Source organism: Salvelinus fontinalis, chromosome 6 (assembly GCF_029448725.1).
Source record: "Salvelinus fontinalis isolate EN_2023a chromosome 6, ASM2944872v1, whole genome shotgun sequence".
NCBI lineage: Eukaryota > Metazoa > Chordata > Actinopteri > Salmoniformes > Salmonidae > Salvelinus > Salvelinus fontinalis.
This window is the reverse complement of record NC_074670.1, coordinates 40800578-40820259: the sequence shown is the minus strand read 5'-3', so window position 1 is coordinate 40820259 and position 19682 is coordinate 40800578. Positions and strand designations below refer to the sequence as shown.

The window sequence follows — 19682 nt, the reverse complement described above, 5'->3', positions numbered from 1 at the left end:
ATAAACATTTTCGATCAAACTGTATATGCATGTTGTAATGTGATGTTACAGGAGTGTCATCGGAAGAATTCTGAGAAGGTTAGTGAAAAAATTAATATCTTTTGGCGATGTTGACTTTTATCGCTCACTTTGGCTAGAATCAATGCTGGGCTGCTAATTGCTATGTGCTAAGCTAATATAACGATTTATTGTGTTTTCGCTGTAAGACACTTAGAAAATCTGAAATATTGTCTGTATTCACAGGATCTGTGTCTTTCGATTCGTGTATGCTGTGTATTTTTACGAAATGTTTGATGATTAGTAGTTAGGTAAACACGTTGCTCATTGTAATTATTCTAGTCCATTTGTGATGGTGGGTGCAATTGTAAACTATGCCATCTACCTGAAATATGCACTTTTTTCTAACAAAACCTATCCCATACCATAAATATGTTATCAGACTGTCATCTAATGAGTTTTTTTGTTGGTTAGGGGCTATAAATATCTTAGTTTAGCCGAATTGGTGATGGCTACTGGTGTTGGTGGACAAATAAAAGATGGTGGATTATGCTAATGTGTTTTTAGGTAATAGATGTACATCTTTACATATTGTGTCTTCCCTGTAAAACATTTTAAAAATCGGAAATGTTGACTGGATTCACAAGATCTGTGTCTTTCATTAGCTGTATTGGACTTTAATGTGTGAAAGTTAAATATTTTAAAAAAATATTTTTTTTGAATTTCGCGGCACTGGTTTTTCAGTGGGGGGGGGGGGGGTGTGCCGCTAGCGCCACGCTGATCCTAGACAGGTTAACTTCTTATGGCTGCAGGGGGCGTTACTGAGTAGCCAGCTAAATCGTGCCCATTTCAAACGGCCTCGTACTCAATTCTTGCTCGTACAATATGCATATTATTATTATTATTGGATAGAAAACACTCTCTAGTTTCTATAGCCGTTGGAATTTTGTCTCTGAGTGAAACAGAACTCTTTCTACAGCACTTTTCCTGACAGGGAGTCAGATTTCAGAAATCTTGGCCCCTGATCTGGGGTCAGTTTAAAAGTCCCTGTAAATGCTATGAGGATACAAACACTGCTTACGTCTTCCCCTGGATGTCATTACGTGGTGACGCTTTGAATGGAGTCGATTGCGCAATCAGGGCCTGTATAAAACAGCACAAGGTGGAAGTAGCGTCCCTTTCCTGCTGCGCCTGACGCACGGTGGACATCGGACCTGCTCTCTTTCCAAGCTTTAGTTTAGCCAGTAATATTTCTCCGGTCATGTTTTTACTCGTTATAGGTGTTAAAAACATCATAAGGTAGTTAATTTAAACCGTTTTATAGCAATTTATATCCGTTTAGTGCGATTTTGAGGCATTTCTTTCTGAGACACTTTGAACCGCTGGGCATGTTTCCAGTTCATGCCGAACGTTAGTGGTCATTTCCACATGGCAAGAGGACAGCTTTCGACCAAAAGACGATTAGACCCAAGAAAGGATTCATTGCCCAAGATTCTGATGGAAGAACAGCTCATAGTAAGAACAATTTATCATGATAAATCGTGTTTCTGTTGAAAAATGTTAAACGCTTATGCCGCCATTTTGTTTGGTATAGCTTCGCTTGGCGCAACCTGTATTGAAAAGTAAGGATAATTTAAAAAATGTAATTCAGCGATTGTATTAAGAATTAAATTGTCTATCAATCGCTGTCCACCCTGTATTTTTTAGTCAAGTTTATGAGTATTTATGTATAAGACTAGATCACTGTCTAATATGGCGCACGACATTTTCTGACCAGCTGGGCTACTTTTCTCATTGTCTAACCATGATTTTGGTGGCTAAATATGCACATTTTCGAACAAACTCTATATGTATGTTGTAATATGATGTTACAGGAGTGTCATCTGAAGAATTCTGAGAAGGTTAGTGAAAAAATCTATATATTTTGGCGATGATTACGTTATCGCTCTCTTTGGCTAGAATCAATGCTCTGATAACGTTTGCACATGTGGTATGCTAATATAACGATTTATTGTGTTTTCGCTGTAAAACACTTAGAACATCTGAAACATTGTCTGAATTCACAAGATCTGTGTCTTTCCATTGCTGTGAGCTGTGTATTTTTAAGAAATGTTTTATGATTAGTAATTAGGTAATACACGTTGCTCTGTGTAGTAATTCTAGTCGCTTTGGTGAGATTTGTAATGGTGGCTGCAATGGCAAACTATGATTTATACCTGAAATATGCACATTTTTCTAAAAAAAAACTATGCTATACAATAAATATGTTATCAGACTGTCATCTGATGAGGTTTCTTCTTGGTTAGTGGCTATCAATATCTTTATTTGGTCGAATTTGTGATAGCACCTGATGGAGTAAGAAAAGTTGTGTCTTTTGCTAGCTAATAGATGTACATATTTTGTCTTCCCTGTAAAACATTTTAAAAATCGGACATGTTGGCTTGATTCACAAGATGTGTACCTTCCATATGCTGTATTGGACTTGTTAATGTGAAAAAGTTAAATATTTAAAAAAAAATAGATTTTGAATTTCGCGTCCTGCACTTTGAGCTGGATGTTGTCATAAGTGTACCGACCGGGACAGCCTGCCTAAAATGTTAATTTGTATAACATACTTTCAGATCACTGAAACTTCACCTGTTATGGCGGAATTTTTCAAGCTAGATCAGAACAACTTCGAGGACCACCTTCAGGCACAGGCTGAGAAGGATGTGGAGGTTTTTGACCAGGTAAAAATTATTGTCCACTGTTAATATATTTTCTGGCCTTCCAAGAGTTATATAAGAGATGTATTTGTAATAATATTAAATATAAATTGCATTTATTTCTATTATCAATCAAGGTGAGATTGAATATGGACAAGGGGCAGAAGAAACAGAAGGAGAGCTATAGCTACCGGAGGATAATCAAGGAGGGGACCAAGAGCTTCGACAAGAGCTTCAAATCACTTGGTTTGGAAGAAGGGCGAAAGGAAGGCAAGGCCTGGAAAACCTTGTTGCTCTTTCGTTCTTAGCTGGGGTCACCATCCGTTAACATGCTGACCAGACTGGACACGTCGCGTGCGCGAGCGTCGCAAAATAAATTTAGAAATCCATATTATTCAATTATTGCTTGTGCGCGCCAACGAGCGTCTGCGACACCAAGGGCTAAAATAGATGTCATTCCTATTTCTGACGCAGATCGCGCTGCAAGTCCTGCCTCTCCCATCTCCACATTGGTTTATAGAAGTAGGTACCCACGTGCCATCTCCTCATTGGTTATACCCACGTGGGTGATAGAAAGACAAACTGTTTTGCCGGTAGTCGTGGTAATACAATGAAAGTTTAGATGCGATCACCATATAATTTAAACGATGAAAAAGCCTGGAAGGAGGAGAGATGACTAGAAACGATTCGGTTGGCCGTTTTATGTGTGGATTAATTGTCGGAATAGAGATCCTTGTGCATTTCAGGTAAAATAACAGCTCAATGTTATATCCCAGGACAAATTAGCTAGCAACAGCAAGCTAGCTAAATAGGACAAATTAACGTTAGCTAGCAAGTGCAAGCTAACTAGCTAAATTACCATACATGTTTAATGCTTTTCGACCTGTCCCCAAATTAATGTCATTGGTTCAGAGTTTGTTTTGATATTTTAACCTGCGTGTCGTGATCGCGTTTGGTGTGGGGGGGCAAAATAAATGTATGAACGATAGCGCACGATGGCGCACACGCGCAGCCGGTTTGGGCAAGATGTTAGTTAAGGTGAATATAAAAATCTCAGATGATAACTTTTTGCATTTGCCTCCTTGCGGTGGGCAGCATTGCCATGCTGTCAGCAGTACCAACACTGGCCTGGGGGTTTCTCCAAATAGTCAATCTCAAGGCTAACTACTGGGTCACATTAAGTAACATTAAGTAAGGTAGGTACAGTTAAGGTGTATGACTCCAATAGTCATGACACCCCCCCCAGAGTTTCTCTCACAACTCACCTCTCTCATCTTTTCCAGGGACCATCCCTTACCTCCCTCATCAACCCCTCTGACATACATTATCCTTTCTTTTCTGTCTGCCATCAGTGATTTTCAGGTCAGAGAAAGATGCCAGAGTTTCTTAATTGAAATTCCGAGTTGGATGACCGTTCCCAGTCTGAGCTAGTTTTTTTCAGAGTTCCCAGTTGTCTTAATTAAACGCACTGAAGTCAGAAGTCAGAGATTGCCGAGTTCCAAGTTGTTTTGAATGCGCCACCAAAAACCTAGGCTACCTCTTATTTCTGAATAGGGCTATCTCCAACAAAGAAGCCCTTGTGTCTGTATTGATGTGAGAAATAAGCATATCTACAAAGTGATGGTGGCTGGCTGCGATATCAACTAGCCTAATACATTTTGTATTGTATTTGTAAATCGACAAATTAAATTGTTTAGATTGCTCTGGCAATTTTTGTTTTTGTTTTACCCTAATCATGTACATGTAGCCGTTTGTAAGGCGTTCATGGTGAGATCTTTAATAATAAACTAAACAGACATTTAAACTAACATGTGATACATAACACGTATACATTTTTAAGGCGTTCATGGTAAGATCGTTCATAATAAACTTACAAGCAAACTGACACGTGACGTGTCAGTGCCACAGTACGCGACATGAAGTCTACGTCTTGGGTCTTCCAAACGGACAATGACCCCAAGCATACTTCCAAAGTTGTGGCAAAATGGCTAAATAACCTCTTTGGGCTAGGGGGCAGTATTTTGACGTCCGGATGAAAAGCGTGCCCAAAGTAAACTGCCTGTTACTTAGGCCCAGAAGCTAGGATATGCATATAACTGGTAGATTTGGATAGAAAACACTCTAAAAATAATGTCTGTGAGTATAACAGAACTGATATGGCAGGCAAAATCTCGAGGACAAACCACCCCCCCCCCCAAAAAAAATAAATTGGGCCTACCACTGTTTTCAATGGCTGTCACTTTTATTATAAGGCGAAAACCTCCCAGATTGCAGTTCCTAGGGCTTCCACTAGATGTCAACAGTCTTTAGAAAGACTTTCAGGCTGGTTTTTGGAAAAATTTGCAAGAAGTTGTTTTTCTAAGTGGCCCCTATTTTGGCTGTAGTGTTTCCATGCGTGTGGAGGAAAGCGCATTCTTTGTTATTTATCTCCGGTAATGAACATTCTATTCTCTGTCTTAAATTTTATCGTTTATTTACGTATTAGGGTACCTATGGTTTGATTATAAATGTTGTTTGACTTGTTTGGAAAAGTTTATTGGTAACGTTTGGTATTCATTTTGTATGCATTTTGCATTTTGAACATAACACTCATAAAAATTATAATTCATAATTACACACACTACTTTTCAAATGTCCATAAAATATGCTAATGTTGATGGCAGCCATTATTTTAAGAACCATAAAATAAACTTGTCAAAGTCACTTCCCAACATGTGACATCATTGAAAAGCCCAGAATGTCCTCTCAAAGTGGCACCACAACTTAATACAGTGACTTGTATGGCCTCAGAGATATGGACCAAGAAATGATGTCCACTAGAGAAGATAAAAATGAGTTGCTGGGTCTCAGGAGGATAAGAACCCAGATAATCTTTGATGTAATTCTCTAAAGAGTTCTGATCAACGCTTCCAAAAGATCATCACACTGTGAATAAGAAATGCTGTCTTTTAAATGTGCCATACAGGGAAGGAGTGTCTCCTTTCAGTGGTTCTCCTCAATCCTAAAATAATTCAAGTTAAAGGAGACTTCATTTGGATCCAGTAGAACAGGAACGAACCATTCAAATTCAAATCGTGCCATTTTCAAAAACTGTCCAGTGCCTGTCTACATACTCCAGGACAGGCGCGAGGTCTGCTTGATGGGAATATCAGATATTTTTTCCAAAGGTTTTCACCAAGGCGGGTGTGCCAGAACTGCTCCTCAGACAATCCATAGACTTGAAGAAGTCTCTGGATAGAGCCCTTCAGAAATATGGAGACCTGCACATCGACTACAAGGCCAGGCAGCACAGAGTGACAAGTACAATTTACACATTATTAAGCAACAAGGGCAGGTCTTGACAAACATAATAATTTTCAATAAATCCAGATCACAATCGTATTTTTCTTTGCATGCATTTGTCCTTTCACTGTGAAGTGGTTCATGTGACTTCTCTGCCTGTTTGCAACTATATTGTTACCAGCAGAGGGCACTATTGCACAACAAATTAGAAGCAGTTTGCCGCTTACCAAACCAGTAGTGGGGTTGACGCCTATCAGTAGGACTGCAATGTGATTAACGCATTCAGTGAGATGATGATAATAATACTAAAAAAAATCACTGTAATGGATATCTGGATATAGTCAGTATTGACTATAACTAGAATCCTTTTTTATAGAAGTCAACAAATTGCACAAATGCAATTTGTGTGCATTCATACACACAGAGACACATTTTTATCCTCTCTACTTTCACATGTTCAGATCTTCTCTGAAAACAGTGAAATTCGACATGTCATGACAGATGGTCTCATTGGGAAAAGTGAGAGGCATCAGTAACATGGTGTCCATGGCCTCAATACCACTACCACCTGAAGGCAAAAATCCATTAAATGTAATTTCATGTTCGGCACTTCTGTCATGTCTTTTATTTTACATTGTTTCGGGGCCTGGAAGTGGAAGAACCATTGTAGTGGTAATGAAAAAATATAGAGTTGTACATTTGTGCAAATTATGATAGTGGTGTTGAAATGTAACGCATCAGGCAGAGATTATCACAGCAAGAGAGAATGGAGAGGCATGGCTCTAGGTACTAATAGAGCAGCTCACTTCCCTCCCTCTCTGGAATAGTATGCATATATATAGCAGTTATGAAACTCATCATTATGACACCTGATATTCCTTTTTAACTGGGCAGGGAGAGCGCTGTGTTTGAGGGAACGCAGAAAAGTGACAGTGACAGAGCGCCGTACTGCTCCCTGTAAAGGGTTTATCACTGTCAGCCCACATTTTCAATGCAAAAAGCCATTGCTGTGTGATAAAGCAACAACTTAAAGTCCTTTATCATAATTAGTTTTTCCTTTTTACCCGTAAAAGCATTCCATTACTTTATTTGCTTTATCACGGCTCTGACACGGATGGGATTGCTTTTTCGACTCAATAAACTTGCACTGATTGGGAGTAAATTGAGAAATCAAAAATGGCAAAGATGGTAGTTTTTGCTGCTTCTCACTCAACTGACAAAAAAAATGGAAGTGAAGGCTAGAAGCAAAGACATTCCCAAAACAACTCAACCCTTAATAGTCCTCTAGTATATTTGTATGGCTTCAGCCTGTAAGCCTACACTACATTCTGTCTTGTCTTAGTTGAATGACCTTTGCATCGGAATGAATGAAACGATCCAATCATAGATTTGGATCATTTACAGTATGTTATGTTTTAATTCACTGTGGAACTAAGCTTGTTTTTTTTTTACATATCCATGAAAACTGCTTAAAATAAATGTTCCAATGATATCAATTTGATATTTGATTGAGGGATCCATCCTCCATGTCCATGTAGGATGACCTACTTTTCCCTCCTAGTGCTATTTTAAATGATCGGGCCAAACCTTAACCCACGTCCAGACTGAGTGCCTGCTGTACTGCAGTAACCCTCTTCCTCTTGCAGTATTCCTCATCTCTCTCTGCCTGCTGGGCTCCCTCTCTGCTGGCAGTGGCACCCATCTGATAAATGGAAAAGGTGGATGTGTCTGACACCAGCACTCTGCAGCTGGCTGGATCTCAGGATATCATTTAAGCCCCCTTAATTATTGGTCACTGAGGTTTCTTGTAAAGAAGGGAGAATTTGTAAAGCAGGCACCTTATCAACTCCCCCCCCCCACCCCCCACCCCCCACCCCAAAACAGGAGCACATTTAACATGCAGCATGGGATGAATATTGCATTGTTTACCCCAGATAAGGCATCTTATCAGTACCAGGAGGAAGAGCAATAATTGATGTGTCTTCGTGTTTTTCTCATTGGGAAACTGGAGATAAAAAGAGATAGTCTATCCCCCTGCCTGTTCTGTTCTTCATCCTCACCTGATCAGGCCGTGTGTACAATATCTACAGACTGACTGGTATTAATGTTAGCACCACTCCACTCGTGGAGCTAACGGAGCCTAGTCTGTCTTCACCTTCTGCACCCCTAAACCACACTGACCACAGATCTGTACAGGGTTAATTCAAGCACATGATCACTCATTTGAGATAAGTAAGGGGATAACTGTTGTTATATCCCTGAATATCATGATCTTTATGATGTTCAGAGACTAGACCTATTTAATGTGAATGACTTTCAGCATGCATTTATCTTGACATAGTTCAAATATATTCATTAGATAGGTTAAGTAATAGTCTCATCATCCTATGATTGCACCCGTGTCACGACGCTGGTTGGCCCAGTTTGCCTCTTCCAGCCGTTCAGGGTAAAGACATTGGGGAAGCTGACAGTGTCATTTGGAGGATCTGTCATGTGACCTGGCTGGCCCCACCAGGATGGAGTCCCGGGGGAGGCCCCTGAGGGGCCCGAGACTCTGCATTCTCATTAGTGTATCCCCCAGACACCCAGTGGGATAGTAGGCCTGGGATAGGGACCATTACCATTGGCTGGTACCCATCTTCCCATTCCCAAAGCTTCCCTCAGTCTCCCTTCTGTTTATCTTCATGTCATATCCTCTCCCTCCCGTTGAATCTTATTTACAGAATGGGCCTTTTATTACTTTTTGTCAGAGACTCTTTTTATCAAACGCCGCAGCTAGAAAGTACCACGCAATATTTGGACATGGCCTTTGACCACAGAACCAATCGAATGGTAGCTAGGCTATATGCAGTATGTATAGTGGAAATACTCATTAACATCCACAGGAGGTTTCTGAGGGGAGGACGGCTCAGAATAATGTCTGGAACGGAGCAAAGGGAATGACATCAAACACATGGAGACCATTACCACGATCCAGCCATTACCACGAGCCCGTCCTCCCCAATTAAGGTGCCACCAACCTCCTGTGTTAACATAACCATGTGACTGAAAATGCTTTCCAAGTGCAAAGCACATTTGGGTTAGGCTACATTTTCCTATGTAAATGATTCTTGCATTAAAGCCTTTTACAATATTCACAGAACACAATCTCCCTCCACGGTAATGCATAATGTAAAATGCTCCTCTTTGCTGAGGATATGGTGTGTCTGTCTGTGGACTTGTTTCTGAGACTGAATGCTGTCTTAGAGCCACACGGCCCAGCCTGGCAGTGAGGGGCATTAAATTGTTGTCAGAGACAATGGAGAACATCTTTAAGGGTTTTTCACCTCCAGCGGGCTTGAGTGTGTTCTGCTCCTCCTGACTGGCTCGCAGCGTTTAATTCCCCCGGCCGTTCCCTCGACCTAGCTGCCTGGCTCCGGCAGCCCATACACCTGAGTTATTGGTTTGCTCTAATCATTTGCAAGACCTTCCAGTGAGAGTGGATATTAGCATATAAATAGCAGATGCACTGAGGACCATCACAGCTGAGTACATAACATTTTTAGTTTATAAGATTGAATGGGTTTCTAAATGCATAGCCATCAAACTTGCCAAAAGACAAATTAAGTTGAGAGTTCAGTTGTCCGAGGCTGTCTCCTAAAATATGTATTTTTTAAAGGATAACAGACTTACTTAAGGAGTGCGCTGGGGCGGATGCTTCCCGGGGCACAAAGTAATAGAGATTGCTTACAGAGTTAATTAGACCACACAAAATATATTGGAGGGCGCAGGGAGCACTTTAGCCCGCTAAAGTGTGTTTTTCCCCAGTAGGTGGTTGATATTTAACCGGAACCTCATTATCTACACCTTTCACTGGGGAAAGGGACGGAGGTTTTGACATGGCCAATCGATAGAGTTCACCCTGGATGTTTCAAAGCCATCTGCACACCAAGTAGCACTGGGGAAGAATGGCTAATATTCTTCTTTAATGCGCTTGCTTCTGTCTATGAAATGTACATATGGACACATTTGCATCATTTTTATTTGGCTAAGTAGGATAAAGGTGTGTAATTGGATACATTTTTCAGAATTAATGACATACAGTCGTTGTCTCTGATTTACAAAGGAATGAAAAAGGACAAATAACACAGAAATACTTAAAGAAATGAAGAGTACAACTGTATTTGCTGATGCAGCAGATTTAAGTGTAGACCATTTAGGTTAATATATCCATGTTGTTAACTCAAAAATGATCTTGGGGAGCTTTTCTGGAGTATTTTGTAAGAGGTAGAAAAAGTGATTTTCTTTATTTATACATTGTACAGGATGGGGAAAAGGTCTGTTTAAATGCAAAGGAGGGGATAGGGAATAGAGACCATATTTTTGGTAGGATTGTGTCAGCAAAATGTTTCTATATAAAAGCTAATTCTCTCCTCCCCATACACACCCCTGTACAAGAGTTACAATGCTGCCATCTCAAGATGGCAGTCCTGATTTTATCACTGCAGAATTAAAGCGAATTAAAACTTAAATAATGTTTGTCGACCAGGAATTTCTAGTGGGCTCGTAATCTTTTTCCATGGGGTTTTAATCTATCAAGGGAGAAATAACTGCTTAGGATTAAAGAAGACAACTGGTATAAACAAAATGGCAATCTCCTTTTCCACAATTGCTAGCTACTGAGAATGAAAAACTGCATGTGTGCCTGGAGTAATGTAGAAAGTTTGGGTTATGTTGTGGATTGCACTTTTTCTTGGAGGCAGAATCCGTTAAAATAGAATAGGGTTGTTAAAGCAATCATTTTTATTGCCAAAAATTTGGTTGGGTGATTTGGCTACCTCATACCTTAATATTTATCATCTCTGTTTTATCCATGAACATATATTTTCAAGCTTTTTTCCCCCATTATTAATATGATATATTCTATGAAATAAAGGAAAATACTTACGTATCATTGCAAAACCATACTTCTTTGTTTTGTTTTCTCACATTTTCCCTCTCACTCTCGGAGAGCAGGAATTATGAATTCATTATAATCTATGTTATTGTTGTAATATTAAGGAGGGCTGAGAATTGCCAGGGACTTCGCGATACGTTATTATCACAATACTTAGATGTCAATACGATATGTATTGCGATTCTCACAATTCTATATGTGTTGATAATCGATACTGCGGTTTTATTGCGATTTGATGTTCCAAACATATTGCTCACTATATTTCTGCTGCAAAGAGACAAGATAGAGCATGAGTCAGGGAAATAAAAGTACTGATAACATGTTGGCTCACTATTTAAAAAGAAGTTGGAGAGCTAAAGGATGAAAAATACAGAGGTACAGGCACAGCCGATTACCACTAGCTAATGCTTCCTACAGTAGCAAAAAAAGTTGGTTGTGTTTTTACAAATCAATATTTGGCAACAAAAATAATATTGTGATATATATGTATCTTTATCGATCCCCCCTTATCACTAATATTAAGGGACGATTCAATTGGTCTCAGTGTCTAATAAGCGCAGAAATTTGATGAGTCACTTATTCCAATTAGGCTACCACCATCTAGCCGGCCTCTCTGAGTAGCATGTACAAAACTGTGGCTCGTCTCCCTGCTGAAGGAGATGACAGGGAGTAATTGATACCTCATCCAAAGACAGTTTAGACCCTAATCTACCGTAATCAACACCGTGCACAGGGGGTAATGAAAAATAAAGAGGGGGAATAAGATAAATAAAAATCAAGCCTTGATCTCTCTTTACTACCTGACATAAAGGTAATCATGGAAGCAATTAAGCTGAACAAATGGAAAAGTGTGCGTAAAAACTGGCTCGTATGCCTAGACGAACGAAGGGCATGACGTTATGTATAATGTATGATGAAAATGACCCCTATTTTTTTTTTAGATCGCATTCTGTTATGCATTGTAGCGCAGGGAATGGTTAACTACATTTTGAGTAAATTAAAAAGCATAAATTCTGTTGAAGGCTGATGCAGGCTTCGCTCATCCCCCAGACAGAGCAGAACAGAATAGCCTCCCTTAAAGAGGAGAGAGAGAGAGAGAGAGAGAGAAAGAGAGAGGGGCAAAAACATCTTGGGTTGCTTTCACCTTTCATAAATTCCCTGACTCGGATTCTATACCCCAAAAAATGTTGGTGGCAGGGCAGCTCATTGTTATTCCGCCAGGATTGATGGTGGTCATTTACTCTCCTAGGGAGTTAAGTGCCCCTGTCATTCCTGAAGAGAGTAATTTGGAGGTTCCGCAGGTCAGCGCCGGTGACAGTTTTCTCTTTTGATTAGTGTTAGAGTGATAGCAAAACTTACAGGCCGGGTAATAGATGAGCATGTGAAGGCAGAGACTCCAGGCAGGCAGGCAAGAAGAGAGAAAAGGAGGAGACCATCACACCTCCCCTCCTGTCCTGAAGCAGGCAGCCCACCTTCTTCGTTCTCAGCAGCATCTTCTTACAGACAGACTGTGCCATGGACATGGTGGCCACTCATCTACACCTGTCCTGTGGTAGTTTAGTTTCATACAACCAAGTCCCTGTTGTCTGAGAAAGTGTTCCTGCTTTTATTTAAGTGTGAAATGAAAAATAGTAAAATGCACTCCCTGATAAATCAGACAGATTTCTGCAGGGTTTTTATGTGGTAGTGATTATAGCTGAAATCCTAATAACTAGGCTAGTTGCCACCTAGTCTTCTCAGATAGGCCTAGATCTGTGTGTCTGGGAGCTCGTGTTGAGTAAATCTCCTGAAGCGATTGTGTTGAGGAAATGCAGCTTGCTGCCTCTGAGGTGAAAGCCCTCCATATCGCTTGGTGACCCGGTCTTTCTCTGACCAGCATGTCTCAGGTTTCTTATCAGCTCCACACGCAGACACCTATCCCACACCTCTAAATCAGGGCCACAATACACTCCACTTATCGCTCCATCTGTTGGACTGTCTATTGCTCCCTTCACAGTTTTCTTTCCTATTCACATCTTTCAGGATTAAATATATGTTATTATTATTAACTAATACATGTGTTGTCTTTAAGACCATAAGTAGACTTTTAAAAATGCTACCTTTGGCATTCCTATTGTATCAGTTACTTGAAAACACAATTTGGCAGTACGTCCAACCGGCCTCACAACCGCAGACCACATGTAACCACGCCAGCCCAGGACCTCCACATCCGGCTTCTTCACCTGTGGGATTGTCTGAGACCAGCCACCCGGACAGCTGATGAAACTATGGGTTTGCACAACCGAAGAATTTCTGCACAAACTGTCAGAAACCTTCTCATGGAAGCTCATATGCGTGCTTGTCGTCCTCCCCAGGGTCTTGACCTGAATGCAGTTCGATGTCATAACCGACTTCAGTGGGAAAATGCTCACCTTCGATGGCCACTGGCACACTGGGGACGAGATCCTGAGACCCATTGTCGTGCCATTCGTCCGTCGCCATCACCTCGTACTTTAGCATGATAATGCTATGTTGCAAAGATCTGTACACAATTCCTGGAAGCTGAAAATATCCCAGTTCTTCCATGGCCTGCATACTCACCCGCCATGTCACCCAATAAGCATGTTTGCGATGCTCTGGATCGACGAGTACGACAGCGTGTTCCAGTTCCTGCCAATATCCAGCAACACCGTACAGTGAAGAGGAGTGGGACAACATTCCACAGGCCACAAGGAGGAAGGAGATGTGTCGCGCTGCATGAGGCAAATGGTGGTCACACCAGATGCTGACTGGTTTTCTGATTTTTGATGGTATGTGTGACCAACAGATGCATATATGTATTCCCAGTCTTGTGAAACACGCAGATTAGGGCATCATTATTTATTTCAATTGACTGATTTCCTTATATGAACTGTAACTCAGTAAAATCTTTGAAATTGTTACATGATGCGATTATATTTTGTTCAGTTTACATTGCTAATGCATTTCCATTTAGCATTTGGACTGATGATACTTTCTTTAGTCAGTCAACCATGCATACATTTTGAGCTGACTCTGTACTAAAAATACACCCTCTTCCTATCCACTAGATGAAAGCGCCGGAGGGCAGTAATGACGATGATGAGGACTTTGAGGATGTGCCAGAGAAGGAGAGCTTTGAACCACAAACTCCAGAAATATCTACAGGAGGAGAATGGTGAGTTTGCTCAGCTGCAGAGGATCAGGGGTACATGCATATACAACAGGGCCACAGCCAACCAAACAGCAATAAAGAGCATAGTAAAGGGACATGCTTCCTCGATAATCCCAGTAAGCTCTCACCCTCACCTCAGGATATCACCTCACACACACATCCCCAACTGATTGGACTGGTTCATATACACATGAGGAAGGTGCCAAATAATGCCAGTAAAAGCTGGTTTGTTTGTAGAGTGATTGTTTAGGGCCCAACTTGTGCGGTGTTAGTAAAGGTTGTAGGTTTGACCTTAGAGATGAGGCATATTCCTTGTCATTAGGCTGATTTCAACTTCAGATTAAAAGTACTTCAGCATTGTACTCAATTATCCAAAGCAGTTTTACCTTACCTAAGACACGCATTTGCTCATTTACCTGTGCACCCCCCCCCCCCCCCTAATAGGATTTATGAAAATATACTATGTCTTCCATTATTGACAGCAAATCAGTTTATTCCCATAGTCCAGTTCTATATTCAAATGCTCATTTTCCCAGTGTGTGTAATTTCTAATGGCAACAGTATTGATATGTAGTTGCAAGGCTGTAACAAAATGGGTCATGCACAAAGTTCAGAGGTTGCCTGTAATGCAAGTGGTTATAGCACTCTTGCCAAGATAATCCATCCACCTGACAGATGTGGCATATCAAGAAGCTGATTAAACAGCATGATCATTACACAGGTTCACCTTGTGCTAGGGACAATAAAAGGCCACTCTATAATGTGAAGTTTTGTCACACAACACAATGCCACAGATGTCTCAAGTGTTGAGGGAGTGTGCAATTGGCATGCTGACTGCAGGAATGTCCACCAGAGCTGTTGCCAGAGAATTTGATAATTTTCTCTACCAACGTCGTTTTAGAGAATTTGTCAGTACGTCCAACCGGCCTCACAACCGCAGACCACGTGTAACCAAGCCAGCCCAAGACCTCCACATCCGGCTTCTTCACCTGCGGGATTGTCTGAGATCAGCCACCCGGACAGCTGATGAAACAGAGGAGTATTTCTGTCTGTAATAAAGCCATTTTGTGGGGAAAAACTGATTCTGATTGGCTGGGCCTGGCTCCCAAGTGGGTGGGCCTATGTCCTCCCAGGCCCACCCATGGCTGCGCCCCTGCCCAGTCATGTGAAATTCTAATGAATTTATTTTAATTGCCTGATTTCCATATATAAACTGTAACTCAGTAAATCATTGAAATTGTTGCATGTTGTGTTTATATTTTTGTTCTGTATAACTTCAGCTGGCTGGTGTGACACCGTGGGAAATTACAAAATGTAAATGGGACACAATTTTCATGTCGCACAACTTTAAGTGTTCTCATTAAAGGTGCAAAATGAAGAAATTGCAATGTATAGTGAAGATAATCATTGTTTCATCTAAACGACTGTGAAATATATTTTCAATAACCAAAAATATTGTATTTTCAGCTATTTGAAGCTGGTGTACAAAACTGAAGGTAAAAGATGCAAAAACTAAAGTTAAGAACGAGAAGCATAGAGATAGCGTATATAGAACGGACCTACACTTACATTTCGATGTGAATTTGGTCGGGTCGCCCCAAAAGATGCATATTGCAACTTTAAGTTTCTTCAATATTTGTATATTCATTTCTAAAAGGTATAGTTGGCTTGAGGTTAAGTCATTGAAATTAGGAGCTATTGACCTTTTAAAATATTGTACATTGTGTAATTTACTGATGGTCCCTAACTAGCCCCATAGGGAAATCAAATGTCAAACCAAGCTGACAATGGGCATTACGATCTGATCTGGTCATGTGCAGCTGAGCTCTGAATGTGCTATGTAATTACTAGGGTGCTACCAGCTGTGGGCATGTGGGCAGAATTAAAATAAACCCAACCCGGGCCTCCTGAGTGGCACAGCGGTCTAAGTCACTTCATCGCAGTGCTGAGGTGCCACTATAGCCTCGAGTTCGATCCCAGGCTGTGTCACAGCAGGCGCCCGGGTTAGGGGAGGGGGGATTTTCTTGGCTCATCGTGCTCTAGCAACTCCTTGTGGTGGGCCGGGCGCCTGCAAGCTGACTCCGGTCGTCAGTTGGACAGTGTTTCCTCTGACACATTGGTGCGGCTGGCTTCTGGATTAAGCGAGCAGTTTGTTAGGTCATGGCAGGTCATGTTTCGCATCTCCCAAGTCCATTGGGGAGTTGCAGTGATGAGACAAGGTCGTAACTACCAATTGGATATATCTCATAATTGGGAGAATAAAACATTTAAATAAACCCAACGCACCCATGACACAATTTATTTCTTATCATCTCCCAAATCTCAGTTTTGGACAAGACTGACCAAAATTGTCACAGGCCATTTTCAAAATGAGAAGTTGCTTTGTAGGGGCAGTCGCTAATAGTTTGTCATAATAGTTGACAAAATGTCCATTAATACCTTCGGGCTCAAGAAGTTCTAAATGAATTGTTTCTGGACATGTATTGTCTGTTTCAATCTACATTTCGCTACACATTCATACTGTATGCTCAGATTCAGCTTTTAAATCATGTTTTAGGTTCACTATCAGGAATCAAGGTAAGACCCAAGTGCAGACCGTGTGAAGTAGCTATGTTTATTGTAACCACAGGGGCAGGCAAACAACAGGTCAAGGCAGGCAGGGGTCTATTATCCAGAGTAGGAGCAAGGTACAGGACAGCAGGCAGGCTCAGGATCAGGGACAGGCAGAGTTCAGTAATCCAGAGGTGGAGCAAAGGTACAGGACGGCAGGCAGGTTCAGTGACGGGCAGAGTGGTCAGGCGGGCTGGTACATGGTCAGGACAAGCAAGGGTCAAAAACCAGGAGGACGAGAAGAAGAGAGGCTGGAAAAAGACAGGCGCTGATAGGACGAGCACTGGTAAGCTAGACAAACAAGACGAACTGGCACAGACAAACAGAAAACACAGGTATAAATACCCAGAGGATAACTGGGGAAGATGGGCGACACCTGGAGGGGGTGGAGACAAGCACAAGGACATGTGAAACAGATCAGGGCGTGACAGTTCACATTCAATTTATCCGATTTCCTCATCATCACGTTTTCAAATTAAACTGACCATTTCACTTTAATTAGATTTGAAATCTGATTAGCCAAAAAACACTCCTCATTGTGTGTTGTCCAGTTGCTTGATTGCTCCATTTAATGTGTGTGAAAGTGAATGGGAGCCAGCCTACAGGGTCTACAGCAGGCTGGTTTGATTAGTGAGCTATGTAATGATCTGCGGAAGCCATGCCAAATTAACAATGCATTGCTGTTAATAAGCTTCCATTAGCCCAATGCTGTAATTTACATCCACCTGGTCTCTGTCTCTCTGTAGGGGGGCTAAACCACAGGGACGGACAGGGAGTGAGCAGAGCCATGCTGCGGAAAACTCACTCGCACACACTCACAAGATACTCTGTGACGAACATAATGGATATTTCCTCATTGAATCAGAAGCAATCGTCCTGTGAGGGTAAATGATTATGATTTGGTCCCGGAATGAATCTGGCAAAGTAGTCTTTTTAGTGGCACTAAATGTGATGTATTTAGTACCAGTGTTCTGGTTGGATCTCTATTGATTTTGGCTTGAGGACTTTAACGGCACATTGTAGATGTTTCTCTTGCCTGCTTTAGATGTTTTTCAGATACCCCAGGGATTTGTTACAAATGAAAGTAGTCCAATGAAACTAAAGCAAAATAAATTATTCAGTTTTAGGTCAATTTTTTTTCCAGCAGCAGTGTAATCAACAGTTAAAGAAAATAGGTAGCCTACTCTTTTATAAAAAATATTAGTAGAAAGTAAAATACAGATAACAGTTCGGTGAATAATATGCTTTTTTGTATCAGGTTTTTTTTTTCTTAAATTTATCACATTCAGACTAGTCTATCAAATACGTCAAAACATTTCTCTGAAAACATATCTTACTTCCCTCTCAAAACCAACTTTGATTCATTCAAAACAAATCTCTCTCTCTCTTTTTCCTCTCTTTCCTCCATTCTCTCCACTGCTCTTTTCACGGCTGATCTTTTATCTATCTCTTTATCCCAGCACTCCTGTCAGGATGTTATCTCTTTCTCAAATTTACATTTTAATTACAAGGCTTGCTGAACTCAGGAAAATCAATATGGCCACCATTGGCAGCCACGTTCTGTGTCTCCCTGCCGCTAGGCCTCTCTATTTCCTCTTATTGATTTATCTCTTTAACACCTGCAATTTTATTGCTTCAGACAAATAGCTACCATTTTTGTCAATTTGAACAGAAAAATAAAGGATTTGCTAGTATTTCACAATTCCTCAGATGGGGTCTTTGCAGGGAACAATGCAATAAATTAGAGGGATGGAGGGCTCTTGGATTAACCCAGGGAAACGCCAAGGAAGGAAAGAGCTCTCTCTGAGGAGAAAGGAGAAAGTGCATGAAACATTTCAAATGTTACTTGTGCCTCTGACCAACATTACATTATTTTTATTGCCCTCTTTTGTTCCTGGGGAGGGGGGTGATTTATTTTAACATACATTTTTCATAGTACCAAAGAATTTTCTAATGTATCTGGCCTGTTACTCTTATCTGCCTACACTGATATTATACGTGGTGGAGTGGAGAGGAGATAAAGATGAGGTTAGATACTCACATACATAGCTGTCAGGCAATTACCCAGTGTCCTTTGTGACCCTAAAAACTGCTCTTTAAATCTTTTCATTTATTTGTTTTAATAAGTTTAAATTGTCCTGGCGTGGGGCTGGGGCAGGTGTCGGCTTAGAGCAGAGCTGTGATCTCTCTACTAGCCTTCCAGTCTGACCCCCATAGAAGCCCTCTACAGACCCTCCCTGCCCACCCAGGAGGCTAATGCACTGTGGCCGAGCCACTCCACTCCACCCTGCCCTAGCCTTCACTTCATAAATGTGTTAGCATCACCTACATTAGGTGTGAGCAACATCTCGAGGCTCGAGGGCCACACAGAATTTTTTTACTACCGATTTGTTCTTGGAGAGGCTGTGGATGTAGGACTACCATTGACAATATAAGTGTGTTTAAGAGGATAGTTGTACGTTTTACAAAATGCTAGGACAATAAACAGCTGACCCACAGACACTCTGATCAGTGAGCACACAAAACTGAAGTAGTATAATGTCCTAGGCAAATCTGTGCATACGTCTATGGAAGTCCTTGAATATATATAACCTCATATAATATAATATATAACCTATATAACCTACTCTGCTGGTTATTCCAGGTTTGGAGGCGTCCCCCTCTAACTCTACCTCTGTGGTCAGTAAGAATCCAGTCCAGCCTCCAGTGAAGCGTCCTGCACCAGCAGCCTCTCACACCCTCTCCAGGCCCAGAAAAAGAGCCACTGATTTGGAACAGGGCCCCACCTGTTCCAAGCAGGGCCAACCACACGCACCTAGCTCCAGGTGACCCCTCTCTGCTTCACTTCATATCTGTATATGTTTCTAACATAATTTATGTTTATGACATGTATTGCACTATCCCCTTCCATTATATTGTTCCACATGAATTGGAATGTGGGACTGCTACTTGGAAATATTTGGTGTCACGGCCAATGAGA

At 41.2% G+C, this 19682-nt stretch overlaps 1 pseudogene; it reads left to right on the top strand.

The window, feature by feature from the left end:
* The first annotated feature begins 2639 nt into the window (after positions 1–2639).
* The window catches only part of LOC129858615 (UV-stimulated scaffold protein A-like), a 35776-nt pseudogene continuing 18733 nt past the window's right edge, over positions 2640–19682 (top strand).